The sequence below is a fragment of the Bufo gargarizans genome, chromosome 6 (assembly GCF_014858855.1).
Source record: "Bufo gargarizans isolate SCDJY-AF-19 chromosome 6, ASM1485885v1, whole genome shotgun sequence".
Lineage (NCBI taxonomy): Eukaryota > Metazoa > Chordata > Amphibia > Anura > Bufonidae > Bufo > Bufo gargarizans.
Genome location: NC_058085.1, coordinates 17,400,375 through 17,425,411, shown reverse-complemented (window position 1 = coordinate 17,425,411; position 25,037 = coordinate 17,400,375). Strand labels below are relative to the sequence as shown.

General features: G+C 44.8%; 1 long non-coding RNA gene across 1 annotated transcript; it reads right to left on the bottom strand.

The window, feature by feature from the left end:
• Nucleotides 1–60: 60 nt before the first annotated feature.
• On the bottom strand, nt 61–24,214 carry LOC122940505. Its single transcript, XR_006390329.1, has 3 exons — nt 24,116–24,214; nt 248–391; nt 61–119 (listed from the first exon to the last, which is right to left on the bottom strand). It is a non-coding gene; the product is annotated as an uncharacterized LOC122940505 (long non-coding RNA).
• Nucleotides 24,215–25,037: the final 823 nt, after the last annotated feature.

Genomic DNA, 25,037 nt, shown 5'->3' with positions numbered 1-25,037 from the left:
TTGATTTCCTTATGTATCAGGGGGTGAGGCTCCATGATTGGGCTCAGGGTTCTTCCCCATCCTTCAGACACAGGGGTCTGACAGCGCTCACTAGAGGTCTTCTTCACTACTGTGTAGTCCTGTTATGGAGAGACACAGTAATAAATATCACTCCATACATCTCCAGAGTCCCTCACCTCTCCAGTCATGTCCATCTGTTAGTAACATAGATAAGATGATGTAATGTGACATCATCAGAATCTTTCACCTCTCCAGTAAGCCAGAAGAGGATCTCTAGGGTTAGATTTATTATCCTCTCCACCATCTTGTCCCTGTTTATCCTTGTCGGGTCAATCAGGAGAAGGATCTTATATAGAAGGTCTCCCCTGAGCGGATCCTATATTGTAGGAACCTGAATGGAAAGAAAATGACACAATGTAAAATCCTACAAAGTCTCATGTAAAATACAATAACTGGAGATAAGAGGAAACATAGGGGAAGATAATAAAGTGTAGATGTTGTGTGTGACGGTATCACAGTCTAGTATTCCCTTCTTCCAATGTAATAGCACAGCCAATAATCCACAGAGAAATAAAGCACTATTATTGCTGGTATCGCCGGTATCGCCCTATAAATCCATACATGAGACAAAGCTGAATGCTGGAAAATGTTTACTGGAAGCACACAGGCACTCAAACATACCATTCCTTTTATCCCCTCCTCCCATGCAAGGGAGACGCCCACAAATAACATACATTAACCCATAACACAAAGGTTACAACCCACATAACATCCTCCAACATAATCATCCCAGGCATGACAATACACAATGTCCTTTGTCCTCGAGACAACCGAGGTGTTATTCTATTATCTTTCAGGACAAAGGGAAATCGCCAATACACACGGGGAGACAATAGGACAGACATCACTTACTCAAATATACAATGTCCCACCCTTTACAATACACATAGACATTTAACACATCCCAAAATGGCACGAATTAGACCAGGAATTCAAAAGTTTGTAAAAGTCTCTTTGGCCTGGCTGTACTCATGGCTCTTCTGTCCAAAACCAGTTCTACACAGTCTTTTGTCCTGGAGACAATTGAGAAGTGATCCACTTATCTCCCAAGGAGAGAGGCAAGACTCCATTAGCCACATGGTAGCAAAAATCAGCAAAATACATGAACTTACAGTCATGTGAAAAAATTAGGACACCCTTTGAAAGCATGTGGTTTTTTGTAACATTTTTAATAAAAGGTTATTTCATCTCCGTTTCAACAATACAGAGAGATTAAAGTAATCCGACTAAACAAAGAAAACTGAAGAAAAGTCTTTTCAAGATCTTCTGTAAATGTCATTCTACAAAAATGCCTATTCTAACTGAGGAAAAAGATAGGACACCCTTGCCCCTAATAGCGAGTGTTACCTCCTTTGGCTGAAATAACTGCAGTGAGACGGTTCTTGTAGCCATCTACCAGTCTTCGACATCGGTCTGAGGAAATTTTACCCCACTCCTCAATGCAGAACTTTTTCAGCTGTGAGATGTTTGAGGGGTTTCTTGCACGTACAGCCCTTTTCAAGTCACCCCACAGCATCTCAATGGGATTCAAATCTGGACTTTGACTTGGCCATTCCAGGACTCTCCATTTCTTCTTTTTCAGCCAATCTTTGGTTGATTTACTAGTATGTTTTGGGTCATTGTCATGTTGCATGGTCCAGTTCCGCTTCAGCTTTAATTTTCTAACTGATGGTCTCACATGTTCTTCAAGCACCTTCTGATACACAGTAGAATTCATCGTGGATTCTATGATGGTGAGCTGACCAGGTCCTGCTGCAGCAAAGCAGCCCCAAACCATGACACTTCCACCTCCATGCTTCACAGTTGGTATGAGGTTCTTTTCTTGGAATGCTGTGTTTGGTTTACGCCAAACATGTCCTCTGCTGTTGTGTCCAAATAATTCAATTTTGGACTCATCTGTCCAAAGAACATTATTCCAGAAGTCCTGGTCTTTGTCAACTTTACCTCTGGCAAATGTCAGTCTGGCCTCGATGTTTCTCTTGGAAAGCAAAGGTTTCCTCCTTGCACACCTCCCATGCAAGTTAAACTTGTACAGTCTCTTTCTGATTGTAGAGGCATGTACTTCTACATCAACAGTAGCCAGAGCCTGCTGTAGTTCTCGAGATGACACTTTAGGGTTTTTGGAGACCTCTTTTAGCATCTTGCGGTCTGCTCTTGGGGTGAACTTGCTGGGGCGACCAGTCCTGGGCATGTTGGCAGTTGTTTTGAAAGCCCTCCACTTGTAGACTATCTTCCGGACAGTGGAATGGCTGATTTCAAAATCTTTTGAGATCTTTTTAAATCCCTTCCCAGACTCATAGGCTGCTACAATCTTTTTTCTGAAGTCCTCTGACAGCTCTTTTGCTCTCACCATGGTGCTCACTCTCACTTCAACAGTCAGGAGCACACCAAACTAAATGTCTGAGGTTTAAATAGGGCAAGCCTCATTCAACATGCAGAGTAACGATCTACTAATTATGTGCACCTGGTGTGATATACCTGTGTGAGATCTGAGCCAATTTAAGAGGGAATACATGTGAGGGTGTCCTATCTTTTTCCTCAGTTAGAATAGGCATTTTTGTAGAATGACATTTACAGAAGATCTTGAAAAGACTTTTCTTCAGTTTTCTTTGTTTAGTTGGATTACTTTAATCTCTCTGTATTGTTGAAACGGAGATGAAATAACCTTTTATTAAAAATGTTACAAAAAACCACATGCTTTCAAAGGGTGTCCTAATTTTTTCACATGACTGTATATAACTATGCAGCTATTGCATAAAACCGGTGCATTCAACATGGGACCGTAATCACATGGTAAGAGGCTGGCAAGTAGTCCTCTCCAAGTACTCGTGGCAAACTCAAAAGAAGGGGGTTTATCACATTGTGTTCTCTTTTTTTATATGGATCAAAACATGTGTGAGGACAAGGCAGTTTCATGATATGTCATAAAATCCAATATATATAAAATACAAAACATAAATTGATCAACAAGTCATAAAACTGGGAATAAAAAAAATTATAGAATAAAATAAAGTCAGACATGCAGAGCGAACTAACACCCCAGAATGAAGATCACATTAGCCCTTTTACACATGTGTCTATTTTATTCTATATTTTTTTTATTCCCAGTTTTATGACTTGTTGATCAACTTGGATGTTTAGTATTTTCTATATATTGGATTTTATAATCTACATAATTTGTATGTTTAATTTGTTGGTATATAGAACAACTGAAAAAACTGCAGGGTGTGCATTGTGAATGACTAGAATACTACAAAAACAGCCCGAGACGGTCCGGCCCAGGTTCTGATATCAGCACAGCTCCGGATAAGGAGCGATTGGTCCCTCATTTTTATACTATTACAGTTTCGAAATGCGTCTGATGTAACTGCGGTATTAATACATCGAGAGCAACTGCGGCACCAACCTATTGATTGGAATAAACATCCTTCATACCATTCTGGACACTAAAAAAACTGAAATTGGCGTTCCCGTATCCCTACTACACACGCGCAAGTAAGTGTGCCGACACACAAAAGAACTATAGGATCCAGGAGCGCATCGAGGTCATAGGTTGAGAGTAGGTCATCAATATCAAATCGGGAGGTGGGGGGTTCGACACCCCCAGTCAATCAGCTGTATGAAGAGAAGGCACACGCTGTGTGCTCCTGCAGTCTCCCTTCCTGCTTGCCATAGACATGATAGGAAGACGGCGCGCACCCTCTCCTCATACAGCTGAGCTGTGGGGGTGCCGTTTGTCGAATCCCCACCAATCCGATACTGATGACCTATCTTGAGGATAGGTCATCAATATTAAAAGCCCGGAGAACCCCTTTAAAAATTAGGTTTGGGAAATTTGCGTAAAAATTTTAAGAATTGTTTTGAAACATCTAAGCCTGTTCTAAAAAAAATTAAATTACATTTACAGAATGAGGAACATAAAGTAGACATATGGGGGATGTAAAGTAATAAATAGTTTACGAGGTACATTTTGAAAACTGTGAATAAAAAAAAAAATATTCTGAAGGGGTTAATGCAGGGAAATCTAACCGCAGTTTGTCCGTCAATTCACCATCACACATAATAAAGATGGCTGTTTAATACCTACATGGTGTAGAGATTGTTTAGGAAATATCCCTTCACCTATAATTGTTGAAATCCAAATTAAATGGGATTCGAGTGCTCGGAAACTGACACATACATTGGATGCATTTGGATCAGATTTCCCTTTAATTCAAAGACAAGTTCACAATAATATAAGCTTGAAACAGAAAAACCCATCACATGACAAACATGACATTTGCGGTTACAAGATATAAATCATAAAACCATACCAGACCAAATAAGCACATATGTATGTTTCCATTCCTCTGTCCTCTTCCCCCGCACTTCCTGAGACACAGACAGATAGCTCTGCTAGAGAGGAAACTGTGGGGATTGAGAAGGGGTGTGTGGATGCGATCAACACACATAAATTGACTTTTTTACCTTGTTTTTAGCTTTATTATTATCTGTCTATTTAACCCTGTAAGCTCCATTTAGTACCTGACCTAAATCTCCCATATACACAAGATGGAGGACATGTTCATACAAAATGGATTCTTATCCCTCACAAGATGGGTCTGCACAGCTGATCGGTGGAGAAGACTTCTGGAGGTTCAGGACACGGACTCTGACACCGGAGGGACTGAATGAAGAAATCCAAGGAATTCCAGAATCTCTCTGTTTCCCCGGGTCATTCTGCCCTTCTGGAATATGGAGCATTGATACTCCTCATCATGTGCGCATGCGCTGCACTCTGCTTGGCTCCTCCTCCCCCGTGCTGGCATGGTGAGCACGAGACCATGCTTCCTGTCCTACTCGCCTGCTTGCTTCCTGTGAGTCCTCTTAGTGCCGGGGGTCTCCCTCCTGTACGTGCATGCGCTACATAAATAAGTGGTGAGTATTATATTATACACTGATATAAAAGGCTTTTACACACAGCAGCGCCAACCCCAAGTTGAATGCAGCAGCTGAAATGCGCGTCGGGGAGAACACATCCCCTACAGATGTCTGTCATATGGGTTGGTGAATTTACTATTATTTATTTCAGTCACTTTACTTGTGAATTTCCTTTCGCCGCTCTATGATTTCTGTCTCGTCAGCGCCTCACACTAAAAAGCTGCGCACTTCTTCTCCATTATTATTATTTCTCTATTTATTAATATTTTTTTGGAGCCCGTTATTAGTGTTGAGCGAGCATGCTCGCTGAATATCCGTTCGGCTCGAGCATCGCTATGCTCGGCACATGGCCGTACTCGGCCGAGTACTGCATGTGCTTGAACGTCATGCTCCTACCCGCACGTTTTGCGACTGCTAAGCAGCCAATAAACGTGCAGGTAAGTACTGCCATCACTCTAATGCCAGTAGCCATCTGGCATTACAGTGATTGGCTGGCTGAAATGCGTCATCGGGTGCTATATAGCACCCGATGATGTGGGTTTGGCTCTTTGTGAGTCAGGGAGAGCTGCGCTTAGGAAGAGACAGATAGGTTCGGGAGTGTGATTGCAATATATTCGATAGAAAAATGTTTCAAAGACCCAAAAGACCTTTTAAGGACTATTGTGTGTGGTGGCAGGCTGGCAGCAATATAATTTAGCCAGCTAAAAAAAAATTCCGATACTTTACAATACTTTTTCGATAGAGGGTGTCTGCAGTGACTTGTGAAATCTGTGCTGTAATACCTTCTGTGTGTCAGGGACAGATATTGGGAAAAATATTACTGACAACAAATATATATTTTCCCTATTTTATCCACACCTTGCCTATAAACGGTGTCTGCAGTGAATTTTCACATCTGCGCTCCAAGCGCGCGTGTGTGTGTCAGGGCCAGATATTGCAAAAATATTACTGACAACAAATATATATTTTCCCTATTTTATCCACACCTTGCCTATAAACGGTGTCTGCAGTGAATTTTCACATCTGCGGTGCAAGTACGTGTGTGTGTGTGTGTGTGTGTCAGGGCCAGATATTGGGAAAAATATTACTGACAACAAATATATACACTGCCTATCCCAAAAAAAAGTTGCCACCTGGATTTACCTAAGCAAATAGCTATGAGCCTCCTATTGGATAATTACTGCATGGGCGATTATCTTTCAGCTGGCAACAAGTTATTTAACCCGAACTGGTGCAATGAGTCGCTTCTCATTTCTTAAACAACCATGTCAAAAGACACATCTCGTGGTCGTGGAAAATATGTTAGTCTGTTTGAGAAGGGTCAAATCATTGGCATGCATCAAGCAGAGAAAACATCTAAGGAGAGTGCAGAAACTACTAAAATTGGGTTATGAACTGTGCAACACATTATTAAAAACTGGAAGGATAGTGGGGACCCATCGTATTCGAGGAAGAAATGTGGCGGAAAAAAAATCCTGAATGATCGTGATCGGCGATCACTTAAACGTTTGGTGAAATCAAATCGAAGAAAAACAACAGTAGAACACAGGTCTATGTTTAATAGTGAAAGTAAGAGCATTTTCACACGCACAATGCGAAGGGAACTCAAGGGATTAGGACTGAACAGCTTTGTAGCCATAAGAAAACAACTAATCAGTGAGGCAAACCCTAAAAAAAGGCTGCAATTTGCTAGGGAGCATAAAGATTGGACTCTGGAGCAACGGAAGAAGGTCATGTGGTCTGAAGAGTCCAGATTTACCCTGTTCCAGAGTGATGGGCCCATCAAGGTAAGAAGAGAGGCAGATGAAGTGACGCACACATCATGCCTAGTGCCTACTGTACAAGCCTGTGGGGCAGTGCTATGATCTGGGGTTGCTGCAGCTTGTCAGGTCTAGGTTCAGCAACAGTATGTGCTCCAAGAATGAGGTCAGCTGACTACCTGAACATACTGAATGACCAGGTTATTCCATCAATGGATTTTTTCTTCCCTGATGGCACAGGCATATTCCAAGATGACAATGCCAGCATTCATTGGGCTCAAATTGTGAAAGAACGGTTCAGGGAGAATGAGACATGATTTTCACACATGGATTGGCCACCGCAGAGTCCAGACCTTAACCCCATTGAGATGTGCTGCAGAAGGCTTTGCGTAGCAGTCAGACTCTACCATCATCAATGCAAGATCTTGGTGAAAAATAATGCAACACTGGATGGAAATAAATCTTGTGACATTGCAGAAGCTGATCGAAACAATGCCACAGCGAATGTGTGCCGTAATCAAAGCTAAAGGCGGTCCAACTAAATATTAGAGTGTGTGACCTTTTTTTTTTTTTGGTGGCGACTTTTATTTTGGACAGTCAGTGCATTTTCCATAATTTATCCACACTTTGCCTATAAACGGTGTCTGCAGTGAATTGTTACATCTGCTCTGCAAGCACATGTGTGTGTGTCAGGCCCAGATATTGGGAAAAATATTACTGACAACAAATATATATTTTCCATAATTTATCCACACTTTGTCTATAAACGGTCCCTTATAACATATAACATTTAATATGAAGAAGGCGAGCATTAAGGGACGGGGAAGTGGCCATGATGCTGATGGTGCACGCAGAGGCCGTGGCCCTGGGAGCGGTGAAACTGTGCCTGCTGCCAGAGTACAAGAAAAACAATCATCCAAGATACCTATCTTCATGTCCCAGTTTGCAGGGCGGTGCAGGACATCCCTCTTGAACTCAGCCCAGTGCGAGCAGGTGGTCGGTTAGATTGCAGCAGATAGTGCTTCCAGTCGGTTAAGCACCACCCTGTCTTCCACCAAGTCCAGTCTCAGTAGCCAGGAGTCTGGTCCACACAATCCTCACCATGATCCTCCTTCCTCCCACCATTTACAGTCTGGCCAAACAAGTGATCCCACACTCGGATATTCCGAGGACCTCTTTGCATCGCCATTAATTGATTTGGCCCTCTCGCCAAGCACGCTTGAAGAGGGACCTGAAATCTTGTGCCCCGATTTCCAACCTCTTGAGCATCCAGAGTCACAAGAACATGATGCTGGGGAACGGAAATTAGTGTGTAATGAGGTGGATGATGACGAGACACAGTTGCCAATGACTCAACCGCAATTAATGTCTCAAGAGGTTGAGGAAGAGGATGACACACAGTTGTCAGTCACGGAGGCTGTGGTTAGGTCAACAAATAAAAAGGATGATCAGAGTGAGGAAGTGGAAGAGGAGGTTCCACGCAGCACCCACTTGCGTAAATCTCCCTTGCCAAGGGGTAGGTATTCAGCAGTATGGCGCTTTTTTGAGGAAAGTGCGGACAGTTTGCAACCTGTGTCACACCAAAATGAGCCGGGGTGTGAACACAAGCAACCTCACCACCACCAGCAAGATCCACCAAATGACATCAAAGCACCCAAATAGGTGGGTCGAACGCCTGAGTCCACAATCTGAGTCTGCGGGTCACACCACTGCCTCCTCTTCCCCTGTGTTACGTGCTGGCCAATCCTCTGTCCAAGACGCAGGCCCGCCCTTCTCCTGGACTTTTGCAAGCACCATCAGTGACCACATCCACTTCCCTGTCCCAGTGCAGCATCCAAATGTCATTACCCCAGGCATTTGAACGCAAGCGCAAATACCCAGCCACCAACCCACAGGCCATAACAATAAATGCGCAGCTTTACAAATTACTGGCCCTGAAAATGTTGCCATTTAGGCTTGTGGACATTGAGGCCTTCCGCAGCCTGATGTTGGTGGCCATCCCTCGTTACGCAGTCCCAAGCTGCCACAACTTTTCAAGGTGTGCCATGCCAGCCTTACACCAACATGTGTCCCTTAACATCACACGTGCCCTGACCAACGCAGTTACTGTGAAGGTCCACTTAACCACGGACACATGGACAAGTGCTTTCGGCCAGGGATGCTACATTTCCCTGAAGGCACACTGGGTGAATGTTGTGGAGGGCGGGAGCGACTAGTACCCTGGGATGGCACAGGTTCTACCGACGCCAAGGATTGCGGGCCCTACTTCCATCAGGGTTTCTGCATGCACCTACATTAGTGGCTCCAATCCCCACATCTCCTCCGCCTCCTCCTCCATTTTCACCTCCGAATTATCCGCGTGCAGCACCAGTCAGTCATCAGTCGGTAGCTGGAAGCAGTGTAGCACTGCAGTGGGGAAGCCGCAACAAGCTGTGCTGAAGCTGATCTGCCTATGTGCAACAATGTAGAGAAAATATGAAAAGACGTGCGGCACTAAACGAAGTTGTACAAACCAGATTCCCAAAAAGTTGGGACACTATACAAATCATGAATAAATACTGAATGCAATGATGTGGAGGTGCCAACTTCTAATATTTTATTCAGAATAGAACATAAATCATGGAACAAAAGTTTAAACTGAGAAAATGTACCATTTTAAGGGAAAAATATGTTGAATCAGAATTTCATGGTGTCAACAAATCCCCAAAAGGTTGGGACAAGGCCATTTTCACCAATGTGTGGCATCTCCCCTTCTTCTTACAACACTCAACAGACGTCTGGGGACCGAGGAGACCAGTTTCTCAAGTTTAGAAATAGGAATGCTCTCCCATTCTTGTCTAATACAGGCCTCTAACTGTTCAATTGTCTCGGGCCTTCTTTGTTGCACCTTCCTCTTTATGATGCGCCAAATGTTCTCTATAGGTGAAAGATCTGGACTGCAGACTGGCCATTTCAGTACCCGGATCCTTCTCCTACGCAGCCATGATGTTGTGATTGATGCAGAATGTGGTCTGGCATTATCTTGTTGAAAAATGCAGGGTCTTCCCTGAAAGAGATGACGTCTGGATGGGAGCATATGTTGTTCTAGAACCTGAATATATTTTTCTGCATTGATGGTGCCTTTCCAGACATGCAAGCTGCCCATGCCACACGCACTCATGCAACCCCATACCATCAGAGATGCAGGCTTCTGAACTGAGCGTTGATAACAACTTGGGTTGTCCTAGTCCTCTTTGGTCCGGATGACATGGCGTCCCAGATTTCCAAAAAGAACTTCGAATCGTGACTCGTCTGACCACAGAACAGCCTTCCATTTTGCCACACTCCATTTTAAATGATCCCTGGCCCAGTGAAAACGCCTGAGCTTGTGGATCTTGCTTAGAAATGGCTTCTTCTTTGCACTGTAGAGTTTCAGCTGGCAACGGCGGATGGCACGGTGGATTGTGTTCACTGACAATGGTTTCTCGAAGTATTCCTGAGCCCATTCTGTGATTTCCTTTACAGTAGCATTCCTGTTTGTGGTGCAGTGTCGTTTAAGGGCCCGGAGATCACGGGCATCCAGTATGGTTTTACGGCCTTGACCCTTACGCACAGAGATTGTTCCAGATTCTCAGAATCTTCGGAAGATGTTATGCACAGTTGATGATGATAGATGCAAAGTCTTTGCAATTTTTCGCTGGGTAACACCTTTCTGATATTGCTCCACTATCTTTCTGTGCAACATTGTGGGAATTGGTGATCCTCTACCCATCTTGGCTTCTGAGAGACACTGCCACTCTGAGAAGTTATTTTTATACCCAATCATGTTGCCAATTGACCAAATTAGTGTTAATTGGTCTTCTAGCTCTTTGTTATGCTCAAATTTACTTTTTCCAGCCTCTTATTGCTACTTGTCCCAACTTTTTTGGTATTTGTTGACACCGTGAAATTTTGAATCAACGTATTTTTCCTTTAAAATGATACATTTACTCGGATTAAACGTTTGATCTGTCATCTACGTTCTATTACAAATAAAATATTGACATTTGCCATCTCCACATAATTGCATTCAGTTTTTATTGACGATTTGTATAGTGTCCCAACTTTTTTGGAATCCGGTTTGTAAATAGGTATCTTCTTTATTATTCCTTTATCGGAAAAGTTACGTGCAGGATGCAGGAGCAGACACTTTGTTGCAGATGGTAGTGGCTACGGCCGTTTTGCGCGTACTCTCGTGCTTCTTCGGGCCGCTATAGACGTCATCACGCATTGTTGCGCTTTATAGAGGCGGCGCTCCGCAGCCAGAACCATTGGCAACAGCTGCTCGCCGCAGGTTAGTGACGTTAAAACCATAAAATACAGAAAGGGACAAATAAAGGACAGACTAATACCATGGATCTAGCACAAATTTCACTATCATGATACATATTATTGTGCAATGACGGTGCTCGTTTAATCTGGCATGAGAGAGCAACCGATCCGTCATAGTTACTGGGTGAGCCAGCAAAGCATTATCTGTGCAAGGCAAGAGCATATCACATCAACCCACCAGACATGTCATTTCTGTCGTTCAGGCCCGCTGTTCCCATGGCCCCAGTGAGTAGGATCCACCTTGCTTCCCTCTGCAGGAGCAGGCAGTGCCAATCCCCTCCCCTGGGGATGGGTTGGACCTGTTCCACTCCTGCAAAGGAAAGACAACGTGGATGGGCGCCATGGGCAACTCTAATATGTTCTATCAATCGGGGACAACCTTTCCCTGAACGGACAGAATTGACATGTTCACGGATTATCTCAAATAGTGGGCGGATTGTTTTTCCAATATAAAATCTTTTGCAAGGGCAAAAGACGACATAGACAACATACGGTGTGCGACAAGTGATAAAATCACGTACTACGTGCTTAACTCCTCCTATCTGCAGCCACTTTTTGCATACAATTAGTGGGCAGAAAGAACAGTGCCCACACTTATAATTCCCTCTGGATTTTCTACTAGTGAGCCAGGTCTCAACCTGGGGTTTGCTGAATACACTATCGACTAATTTGTCTTTGAGGGTTGGGCATCTTCTAAATGTGAATTCCATCCACCGCGGGGCTATATTTAAACGTGAAGGCGAAGCCGGATGGTTTCTTGTTCCTTTCCCTTTCAACCAGCAGGGTATTGCGGTCAAGTTTGGCCGCCTTACGAAGTGCGGCTGAGACGGTCCGCGGCGGGTAACCCCGATCCAAAAGGCGGATTTTAAGTTCATACGCCTGTCGGTAGAACCCGTCATCAGTGTCGTTGATCCTCCGCAAACGGACAAACTGTCCGTATGGGACGGCCCCTTTCACCGAGATGGCGGGTCAAAACTGGCCTGGTGGAGCAGCGAGTTTGTCACGGTGGGCTTACGGAAGCCCCGTGGTGTGTAATACACCATCTCTCACCATAACGCGCATGTCCAGAAAATCAAGCGACGCACCGCCAAAATTGACGGTGAATCTCATGTTAATCTAGTTGCGCGTATTGAGGTATTTACAACTTCGGTGAGTACCGCACGTCTTTTCATATTTTCTCTACATTGTTGCATCCGACACTATCTCCTCCTCTAAGTGCAGAGCACCACGCATGAAGTTCGAATTTACCGCTGAGCTGGCGATTGGCTAAAAGCATTGGCTGGACCATAGCCTAAATTTGTAGCAGTGCTGCCGTATTCTCCTCTTCACGTATATTGTTTGATGATCTGCCTAGGTGACAAACAGCACACCGTCGCAGAGCTGTGGCAGGGGATTAGAGACCAGACTGAGCTGTGGCTCTTGCCACTAAACCTAGAACCAGGCATGGTTGTGTCTGATAATGGCAGTAACTTGGTGGCGGATTTGGAGCTAGGCAACCTTAGACACATCCCATGCCCTGCCCACGTATTCCATCTTGTGGTTCAGCGGTTTCTAAAAACCTATCCCAATTTGCCTGAGCTACTGGTGAAGGTGCGCCGTGTGTGTGCACATTTCCGCAAGTCACTGACAGCTTCAGCCGGTCTGTCAACGCTGCAGCAGCGCTGGAAATTGCCAGCTCACAGACTGTTGTGCGACGTGAGCACACGCTTGAACTCCGCGTTCCACATGTTGGCCAGGCTTTGTGAGCAGCAGAGGGCAGTTGTGGAATACTAGCTGCAACATGGTCGTCGCCTTTCCAGTCAGCTTCCGCTATTCACAAGCGAGGAGTGGGCATGGATGTCTGACCTCTGTGAGGTTTTACACAACTTTGAGGAATCAACACAGATGGTGAGCGTCGATAACGCTATTATCAGCGTCACCATCCCACTTCTGTGTCTTCTCAAATGCTCGCTGCTCACAATTAAGGACGACGCTTTGCATGTGGAAGAGGTGGAAATCGGGGAAGACATTACACAGGGTGATAGCCAGACCACCCTCAGTTCATCTTCTCAGCGCGAATTGAACGATGAAGAGGAGGAGAAGGAGGAGCAGGAGACGGTTGCCTCAGCTACAGCAGGTATTACCCATGGAAGTTTAATTCCATCTGTTCTGCGTGGGTGGGCAGAAGAGGAGGAAGAGGATGAGGAGATTGGGAGTGATCATCCTGATGACGACAGCGAAGCCTCGCCTGTTGGTACTCTGGCACACATGGCTGACTTCATGTTAGGCTGCCTTTCTCGCCACCCGCGCATAATACGCATTTTAAACACGGATTACTGGTTGTTCACCCCTCTCGACCCCCGCTACAAAGAGAACTTCTCATCTCTCATTCCTCTGGTGGAAAGGACGAGCAAAATGGTGCAATACCAGAAGATCCTGCCAACAGAGGCAGGGCAACACTCTCCAAAGCCTCAATGATCCCTCAGTGCCTTACAACTACTGGGTGTCCAAGCTGGACACGTGGCACGAACTTGCGCTCTATGCTTCGGAGGTGCTGGCCTGACCTGCTGCCAGTGTTTTGTCTGAGCGTGTATTTAGTGCTGCTAGTGGCATTATAACAGATAAGCGTAACATGCATTGCTTATTTGTCACATATATGGCCTTCGAATATCATTTTTTTAGAGGGTCAGCTCACCAGCAGTCCTTCACATCTAATTTTTTACTCACCAGCAGGCCCTCACATATAATTTTTTTGAGGGTCCACTCATCAGCAGGCCCTCGCATCTAATTTTTTACAGGGTCCGCTCACCAGCAGACCCTCACATCTAATTTTTTTACAGGGACCGCTCACCAGAAGGCCCTCACATCTAATTTTTTACAGGGTCCGCAACTCGAATCTTTTACAGGGTCAGCTCACCTGCAGGCCCGCAACTCAAATCTTTTACAGGGTCAGCTCACCTGCAGGCCCGCAACTTAATGTGAATGAGGCCCTCCTTTATGTGATATACAGTTTGTATCGGAGTGCCTCTTCCTTGTAATTTTTGGCAGCAGTTGCACTTTATATACAAGTAAATATACAGGAAAGAATGTTTTCAATCAATTTCTCCTATAAAAAAGTTTTTTTACTTTGGTTTTGTGCGTAAAACCCTAATTATATTGTGGGCCTGATGATCACTTTAAGGCCTTTTAAGCATCAGCAACAGCATGGTGATAAAAATGAGTGGAAAGGTGACATACTGTGGAGATGGCAGCATGAGGAGGGCACATAGTGGCACAATGACTGAGTCCGGATAAAAGACTAAGACAACAGATTGTTTAGAAAGATGCAGATGGAAACAAATCTGTTGAGCTGTATGACGGTCACCTGCAGATTAATGCAGACCAGGGGCTTAGTTATAAGGGAAGCTGCAGCTTTGGGGCCCTGACCCAGAAGGGTCCCATTCAGGAGGAGGAGGACTAAAGGATTTGGTCAGGGCCCCCTCAACAGTATTAAACAATGAAATTATATACAGTGACAGCATAGACAGTGTATAAACGGATGGAACAGCTGCTGGCCCTGGTCTGAGAGAGCGATCTTTACTAGCCACAGGAATGGGGCGGCATAAAAGGAAGGGGTCGCTAAAAAATTACTATGGGATGGAGCCCCATTCAAAAATTTGCTGTGGGGTTCAGTCATTTCTAGCTACGCCACTGATGCAGCCCACAAAAGCAAGTTGGATTTATCGATTCCAAAACCTTAATTCAATTGTGGGCCTGGTGATCAGTTTAAGCCCTTTTAAGCAGCATCAGCAGCAGCATGGTGATAAAAATGAGTGGCAAGGTGACATGGTGTGGAGATGAGGAGGCCACATAGTGGCACAATGACTGAGTCTGGATAAAAAACCAAGGTCACAGATTGTTGAGAAAGATTCAGGTGGAAACAAATCTGTAGAGCTGTATGACGGTCACCTGCAGATTAATGCAGACATCAAAATCAAGTTGGGTTTGTCGGTTGAACCTCAGCTCACCAGCAGGCCCGTACCTAAAATCTTTTACAGGGTCAGCTAACATGCAGGCCCGCGCATATAATTTTTTAGAGGGTCAGCTCAGCAGCAGGCCCTCGCATATAATGTTTTACAGGGTCAGCTCACCAGCAGACCCACACCTAAAATCGTTTGCTGCCTTGCTTTGAAGTAGTAGCCGTTTATCAGGCTCCCTCTCCAAAATTGAACAAAGATTCCCCATTACTCTTTCCAATAACAGGGCATCTTAAGAGTCCTGTATTGTTATTTATAGTCACTACCTCCACAAGTCAGGAGTGTGTGATTTGCACGACACCGGTTTGCCTCCCTTGGATGTGGCTCTCTCTCCGGAATAAAACACTGATTCCCCGTTACCCGTAGTTTGCAATGGTTTTGAGCTGAAAATTACATCGAAAGTAAATAGCCCAGACATCCGAATGGATCGTCGCCATCACGAAGACGTGCCATCAGCCCCAGGTTAACTAAAGTCACCAAAGCGGCAGCAGGCCCTCGCCCATTATGTTTTAGATGGTCAGATCAGCAGGCCCTTGCTCCTAATATTTTTGAGGGTCACCAGCAGACCATCAATCACAATTTTTAAAGAGTGTGTATGATGCCCTCCTTTATGTGTAACTAAGGGTGTATTGAAGTGCCTAGTTTTTCTTTAATTGAAATCTTTTTTTTTAATTTAAATTGGATTTTTTTTATATAAAATGCTTTTTGAGGAAAATATATTACCATCCAAAGGTTATTCCATCATGAAATAAAGATTTGTTTTTTTAATTATGTAGAATAAGGCTGTACGTGGACTCCCATATTGTTGAATAGATTAGGCAGTGGCTGAGGGACAGACAACAGAGGGTTGTAGTCAATGGAGTATATTCAGACCATGGTCTTGTTATCAGTGGGGTACCTCAGGGATCTGTTCTGGGACCCATATTGTTTAATATCTTTATCAGTGAAATAGCAGAAGGCCTCGATGGTAAGGTGTGTCTTTTTGCTGATGACACAAAGATTTGTAACAGGGTTGATGTTCCTGGAGGGATACACCAAATGGAAAAGAATTTAGGAAAACTAGAGGAATGGTCAAAAGTCTGGCAGATAAAATGTAATGTTGATAAGTGCAAGATAATGCACCTGGGGCGTAAAAACCCAAGAGTAGAGATGTCGCGAACGGCGAACGCGAATTTCTGCAAATGTTCGCGAACGGGTGAACCGGGCGAACCGCCATAAACTTCAATAGGCAAGCGAATTTTAAAACTCACAGGGACTCTTTCTAGCCACAGTAGTGATGGAAAAGTTGTTTCAAGGGGACTAACACCTGGACTGTGGCATGCCGGAGGGGGATCCATGGCAAAACTCCCATGGAAAATTACATAGTTGACGCAGAGTTGGATTTTAATCCATAAAGGGCATAAATCACCTAACAATCCTAATTTTTTTTGAACAACGTGGTTTAAAACATCCAGTATGTGTATACGATCAGGTATGATGTTGTATCGATCAGGTATTGTAAGGGTTACGCCCGCTTCACAGACATTGACACACCAAACTCCCCTTTTAATGCACCGCAAACAGTCCATTTGCCCAACCGTAAACTTCCCATTTGCACAAGGTTGGATACCAAGCTAGCCATGTCCCGTTAATGTCATTGAAGGTTTCTTCCTCCACCCAGCCACGTACAACACCAAGGGTCCTCGAAAGGTGAATTAAATAGATTTTTTGAACGGGGAGATGGTTAAAAAAACGCTGGCTCCCTCCCCTTTGTTTGAATCCACGGTCACTGCATCTGCGCCGTGCAATTTACTGTCACACTCGTGAGTGGTATTTTCTGTACCACTATTCTCATCAGTTTAATCCCTGTTACGTCCCCATTCTGGGGTCCATTTATTAAATTAATTTTTTTTATCTGCAAGGTATTTGTGAGTGACACCCTGTAACGGTATGAGTGGAGGCCTAGCCAGTGGCCACAGTACAGTCTGTGTGGGCCTGACACACACTGGCTTGCAACTGGGATTATATCACAGAAAAATATCAAATAGAATTTTTTTTATCTGCAAGGTATTTGTGAGTGACACCCTGTAACGGTATGAGTGGTGGCCTAGCCAGTGGCCACAGTACAGTCTGGGGCCAGACACACACTGGCTTGCAACTAGGATTACATCACAGAAAAATATTAAATTGAATTTTTTTTATCTGCAAGGTATTTGTGAGCGAGTGACACCCTGTAACGGTATGAGTGGAGGCCTAGCCAGTGGCCACAGTACAGCCTGTGTGGGCCTGACACACACTGGCTTGCAACTAGGATTATATCACAGAAAAATATTAAATATAATTTTTTTTATCTGCAAGGTATTTTCTGTCACACCCTGTGCACACAGTACTGTCTGTGACTGAGCCTGCAGCCTCTCACACACAGGCAGGCAACTGCAATATATATATATAAAAATAAAAAAAAGCACACTGATGTACCAGCCCTGAAAAGGGCTTTTTGGGGTGCTGTCAGGATGCTGTCCTTACAGCAGATGAGTCTGTGGACACAGAACATTGCCCTAGCTAATGCTTTCCCTATTGAATTAGCAGCAGCAACACTGTCCCTCCTCTCACTGTGAATGCAGCTTCCGAATGAATCTAAAATGGATGCTGTCCAGGAGGTGGGAGGGTCTGCTGCTGATTGGCTGGAATGTGTCTGCTGACTGTGAGGTACAGGGTCAAAGTTTACTTTAATGATGATGTATAGGGGGCGGACCGAACATCGCATATGTTCGCCCGCCGCGGCGAACGCGAACAAGCTATGTTCGTCGGGAACTGTTCGCCGGCGAATAGTTTGCGACATCACTACCCAAGAGCAGAATATAAAATCAGTGATACAGTCCTAACCTCAGTATCTGGGGAAAGGGATTTAGGGGTCACTATTTCAGAAGACTTAAAGGGGTTCTGCACTTTCATTTAACTGATGATCTATCCTCTGGATAGATCATCAGCTTCTGATCGGCGGGGGTCCGACACCCGGGACCCCCGCCGATCAGCTGTTTGAGAAGGCAGCGGCGCTCCAGGAGCACCGCTGCCTTCTCACTGTTTACCGCCGGGCCGCCCGCCCTCTGACGTCACGACTTGTATCAACTAGAGTGGGCGCGGCTAAGCTCTGTTCATTGAATGGAGCTTAGCCGCGCCCACTCTAGTTGATACAAGTCGTGACGTCAGTGGGCGGGCGGCCCGGCGGTAAACAGTGAGAAGGCTGGAGCGCCGCTGCCTTCTCAAACAGCTGATCGGCGGGGGTCCCGGGTGTTGGACCCCCGCCGATCAGAAGCTGATGATCTATCCAGAGGATAGATCATCAGTGAAATGAAAGTGCAGAACCCCTTTAAAGGGAACCTGTCATGTGGATATTTGATTATAATCTAACTAATTAGTTAATGATATACAATCATTAACTATTGAAAAGGGCCTTAGATGTATTCACTTACTGGTGTGACAGATGGTTACCTCATAATATACACACAAAGATGCCACCTGCTAATGAGCTGATTCGAGTCCGGCATGATGTCATTGAGTCAAGCGTACATTTAATTCAGAGAAATAGCCACTCCCCTGCCCACCTGCTGCTGATTCCTATGGAAACAAACGGTCATTCAGCAGCAGGTGGGCGGGGAGAGTCAGGAGCTCATGAATATTCATGACTCATCATTATTAGCTGGAGCTTTTCAATACAAGATGTTGGCAGATTGACTGGGTCAATTAAAGAAAGTGACCCAGCATTTTGCTAAGACAATCAGTCACTTATTTATGTTACCCTTAGTTAGGACACCATAAAACTGGTGACAGGTTCCCTTTAAAGGTAGGCAGACAATGTCATAGAGCAGCAGGAAATGCTAGCAGAATGCTTGGTTGTATAGGGAGAGGCATTACCAGTAGAAAGAGGGAGGTGCTCATGCTGTTCTACAGAGCACTAGTGAGACCTAATTTGGAGTATTGTGCTCAGTACTGGAGACCATATCTCCGGAAGGATATTGATACTTTGGAGAGAGTTCAGAGAAGAGCTACTAAACTGGTACATGGATTGCAGGATAAAACTTACCAGGAAAGATTAAAGGACCTTAACATGGAAGAAAGACGAGACAGAGGAGATATGATAGAAACTTTTAAATACATAAAGGGAATCAAGAAGGTAAAAGAAGAGAGAATATTTAAAAGAAGAAAAACTGCTACAAGAGGACATAGTTTTAAGTTAGAGGGGCAAAGGTTTAAAAGTAATATCAGGAAGTATTACTTTACTGAGAGAGTAGTGGATGCATGGAATGGCCTTCCTGCAGAAGTGGCAGCTGCAAATACAGTGAAGGAGTCTAAGCATGCATGGGATAGGCATAAGGCCATCCTTCATATAAGATAGGGCCAGGGGCTATCCATAGTATTTAGTATATTGGGCAGACTAGATGGGCCAAATGGATCTTATCTGCCGACACATTCTATGTTTCTATATGTGTAATTTTTTGGGTAAATAAATTACATTAATCCATTCACAATGTCATGCTCTTCCAGAGGTTTTTGTAAGATTATTGGGCAGTTTCTCTGCCTACAAGATATTATCACAGATGCTTGGTTTACTTTTGCAGTTCTCAAAACTGAATTTGACTCAGCAGAGATCACATGCCTCTTCTTCACAGCAAACATGTTATAACATGAACATGAAAATACCTTAATCCTAACTTCTACAAACCTATAAAATGCAGAATCAACCTAATCAAACTAATATGAAAAGATGTTATTCAGAAAATCTTCATCTACTTGCATATTATAAGTTATACCAGCAAAAATTATAGAAAACTATGATTTAAATCAAGCCTTACTGACTAGTGATTTAAATCGGGATTTAAATCATTTTGATTTTAATCAAATCCACCCTGCTTCCATATCACGATGTGTTCGGCCCGAGCACCACGGTGCTCGAACAACACTACCCGTTATATCATATATCATATTTATCTACGAGCAGAATTACCGGCTTTGGACCGCCCCCCCATAACAGTGACACCCACAGCTCCCCTTAACAGTAACATACACAGCGTCCCCAAAACAGTGACATCTACAGTGTCCCCAAAACAGTGACATCCACAGTGCCCCCATAACAGTGACATCCACAGTGCCCCCATAAGAGTGACATCCACAGCGTCCCCAAAACAGTGACATCCACAGTGTCCCCAAAACAGTGACATTCACAGTGCCCCATAACAGTGACATCCGCAGTGCCCCCATAAGAGTGACATCCAAAGTGCCCCCATAAGAGTGACATCTACAGCGTCCCCATAACAGTGACATTCGTGGCGCCACCATAACAATGTCATCCACAGTGTTAAATGAATTCAGCCACTGATCTCATACTGCCCACATATAAAAAGTGATACCCCACATCATATACATTTCAGTTCAGCCCAGCCCAAATTCATTTAACCCTTTAAAAACATCAGTTACTTATTGAAATCAGTGACATTGTCCGTCTGTCCACTTTGTGCCCAGTACCTGTTTGGGCTGAACTCGCCTCTGTATGTCACCAGTGTGAGATCAGTGCCCGAATTCATTTCATTCTGCCCATTTTGTGCCGGTCTTTTGTATTTTATTGCCGCTTTCATCCGATTTCCCCTTGGTACGCTCACTGCAACTTTTGAATAAGAAACCAACTTCTGCCTCGTGTCGTATATTTATATATCCTTGGGGGGTGATCCTTTTCTTGTAGTGCCACTAATTTTTATCCAATCATGTTTTTAGTGATTTTTAGAAAAGTATGAATTCTTATGTTTTGGGCGTTCCAGTCCACATCTCTGAGATCTCCTGGATATGTCTTCTATACAACACCCTCTGCTCCAGTCCACGTCTCTGAGATCTCCTGGATATGTCTTCTATATAACACCCTCTCCTCCAGTCCATGTCTCTGAGATCTCCTGGATATGTCTTCTATATAACCTCCCCTGTTCCAGTCCACGGCTCTGAGATCTCCTGGATATGTCTTCTATATAACACCCCCTGCTCCAGTCCACGTCTCTGAGATCTCTTGGACATGTCTTCTATATAACTCCCCCTGTTCCAGTCCATGTCTGAGATCTCCAGAATATGTCTTCTATATAACGCCCCCTTCCTTCAGTCCACGTCTCTGAGATCTCCTGGATATGCCTTCTATGTAACGCCCCCTGCTCCAGTCCACATCTCTGAGATCTCCTGGATATGTCTTCTATATAACGCCCCCTCCTCCTGTCCACGTCTCTGATCTCCTGGACATGTCTTCTATATAACTTCCCCCTGCTCCAGTCCACGTCTCTGAGATCTCCTGGACATGTATTCTATATAACACCCCCTGCTCTAGTCCACGTCTCTGAGATCTCCTGGATATATCTTCTATATAACGCCCCCTGCTCCAGTCCACGTCTCTGATATCTCCTGGATACGTCTTCTATATAACACCCCCTGCTCCAGTCCACGTCTCTGAGATCTCTTGGACATGTCTTCTATATTTCTCCCCCTGTTCCAGTCCACGTCTCTGAGATCTCCTGGATATATCTTCTATATAACGCCCCCTGCTCCAGTTCACGTCTCTGATATCTCCTGGATATGTCTTCTATATAACGCCCCCTCCTCCAGTCCACATCTATGAGATCTCCTGGATATGTCTTCTATATAAGGCCCCCTCCTCCAGTCCACATCTCTGAGATCTCCTGCATATGTCTTCTATATAACGCCCCCTCCTCCAGTCCACGTCTCTTATCTCCTGGACATGTCTTCTATATAACTTCCCCCTGCTCTAGTCCACGTCTCTGAGATCTCCTGGACATGTCTTCTATATAACGCCCCCTGTTCCAGGCCACGTCCCTGATATCTCTTGGACATGTCTTCTATATAACACCCTCTACTCCAGTTCACGTCTCTGAGATCTCCTGGATATGTCTTCTATATAACGCCCCCTCCTTCAGTCCACGTCTCTGAGATCTCCTGGATATTTCTTCTATATAACGCCCCCTCCTTCAGTCCACGTCTCTGAGATCTCCTGGATATGTCTTCTATATAACGCCCCCTCCTCCAGTCCACGTCTCTGAGATCTCCTGGACATGTCTTCTATATAACGCCCCCTGTTCCAGGCCACGTCTCTGATATCTCCTGGATATGTCTTCTGTATAATGCCCCGTGATCCAGTCCACGTCTCTGAGATCTCCTAGATAAATCTTCTATATAACGCCCCCTGCTCCAGTCCACGTCTCTGATATCTCCTGCATATGTTTTCTATATAACGCCCCCTGCTCCAGTCCACGTCTCTGAGCTCTCTTGGACATGTCTTCTATATAACACCCTCTGCTCCAGTCCACGTCTCTGAGATCTCCTGGATATGTCTTCTAAATAACGCCCCCTCCTTCAGTCCACGTCTCTGAGATCTCCTGGATATGTCTTCTATGTAACGCCCCCTGCTCCAGTCCACATTTCTGAGATCTCCTGGATATGTCTTCTATATAATGCCCCCTCCTCCAGTCCACATCTCTGAGATCTCCTGGATATGTCTTCTATATAAGGCCCCCTCTTCCAGTCCACGTCTCTGAGATCTCCTGGACATGACTTCTATATAACACCCCCTGTTCCAGGCCACGTCTCTGATATCTCCTGGATATGTCTTCTGTATAATGCCCCCTGCTCTAGTCCACGTCTCTGAGATCTCCTGGATATATCTTCTATATAACGCCCCCTGCTCCTGTCCACGTCTCTGATATCTCCTGGATACGTCTTCTATATAACACCCCCTGCTCCAGTCCATGTCTCTGAGATCTCTTGGACATGTCTTCTATATTTCTCCCCCTGTTCCAGTCCACGTCTCTGAGATCTCCTGGATATATCTTCTATATAACGCCCCCTGCTCCAGTTCACGTCTCTGATATCTCCTGGATATGTCTTCTATATAACGCCCCCTCCTCCAGTCCACATCTCTGAGATCTCCTGCATATGTCTTCCATATAACGCCCCCTCCTCCAGTCCACATCTCTTATCTCCTGGACATGTCTTCTATATAACTTCCCCCTGCTCTAGTCCACGTCTCTGAGATCTCCTGGACATGTCTTCTATAAAACGCCCCCTGTTCCAGGCCACGTCTCTGATATCTCTTGGACATGTCTTCTATATAACACCCTCTACTCCAATCCACGTCTCTGAGATCTCCTGGATATGTCTTCTATATAACGCCCCCTCCTTCAGTCCACGTCTCTGAGATCTCCTGGATATGTCTTCTATATAACGCCCCCTCCTCCAGTCCACATCTCTGAGATCTCCTGGATATGTCTTCTATATAAGGCCCCCTCCTCCAGTCCACGTCTCTGAGATCTCCTGGACATGTCTTCTATATAACGCCCCCTGTTCCAGGCCACGTCTCTGATATCTCCTGGATATGTCTTCTGTATAATGCCCCCTGCTCCAGTCCACGTCTCTGAGATCTCCTGGATATATCTTCTGTATAATGCCCCCTGCTCCAGTCGACGTCTCTGATATCTTCTGGATATGTCTTCTATATAACACCCCCTGCTCCAGTCCACGTCTCTGAGATCTCTTGGACATGTCTTCTATATAACTCCCCCTGTTCCAGTCCATGTCTGAGATCTCCTCAATATGTCTTCTATATAACGCCCCCTCCTTCAGTCCACGTCTCTGAGATCTCCTGGATATGTCTTCTTTATAACTTCCCCCTGTACCAGTCCACGTCTCTGACATCTCCTGCATAATGTCTTCTATGTAACTCCCCCTGCTCCAGTCCACATCTCCGAGATCTCCTGAATATGTCTTCTATATAAGACCATCTCCTCCAGTCCACGTCTCTGAGATCTCCTGGACATGTCTTCTATATAACGCCCCCTGTTCCAGGCCACGTCTCTGAGATCTCCTGGATATGTCTTCTTTAGAATCCTGGGTATTTTCTTCCTCATTTATGTTCTCTGGAATCTGTTGATTACCACCAGACAGAGCTACGGATCTTTATGTCTGTGGAGTCTTAACATGTGTTGATCTGGTGAGTTTTCCACTTACTTGGATGGGGCGTGTCCTCCTCCTCTGACAATCCTTCACCATGGAGCGTCCAGCACTTTTATTTCTTCCAGCATCTACCGGAGGAGTCAGACTCCAGGCTGTGCTGCCAGAAGAAATAAATATCCTGTGATGATGTCATGATCATGTGACCAAATGTGGGAGGAGTCAGGCTCCAGGCTGTGCTGCAGGAGAAAGTACAGGACCTGTGGTGATGTCATGACCATGTGATCATGTGTGGGAGGAGTCATAGGAATCACATGACCATGTCTATCTGCTCTGTGTATGAAGGGCTCTGCTGTGCTGTTTGTAATTCCAGTCTGTATGTAGCAGTGCTGTAGAGCTGTAATGTTTGTATAGATGAGTTGTATCCGTGTAATGTTTTTGTAGTTAAGCTGTATGTGAATACAACCAAGCTGTTTATGTGTAATATGCCTCATGTGGCGGAATGCCATGCGAGTGACCCTGGGGTTGTTTAATTCCAGGGCATTGAACTAATTCGACCCCCACCTAGAGGGGTTGATTATGATCGGTGAGTACTACAAAAAGAGGCAAGATGGACCTTTCAGCTTAACACTGTACGACCAAAAGGTCTCAATGACCATATATCCTATACATGTTTTCTATAGGTCATTTTAGGGTACCCATGTGTCTTCAGCCCTGGTCTGGTGTTAACTGATACACTGACGGACTTTATGAAGGAACATAATAGGACATACCCAATTGTATTCTTGCTCCGATTAGTACGGTATCTTCTCTGTTGCTGATTTTACCATTGCAACCACGGTTATTGCCGCCCCCTCATTTGAATACATTATTAGGGTTGATACTGCTGATGTGGAACTGCATTTATTATATGCCATACTTGTATTACTGTTCATATACAATATATCATTACCATCTATTAGTGGGGGTGTATTCGTAT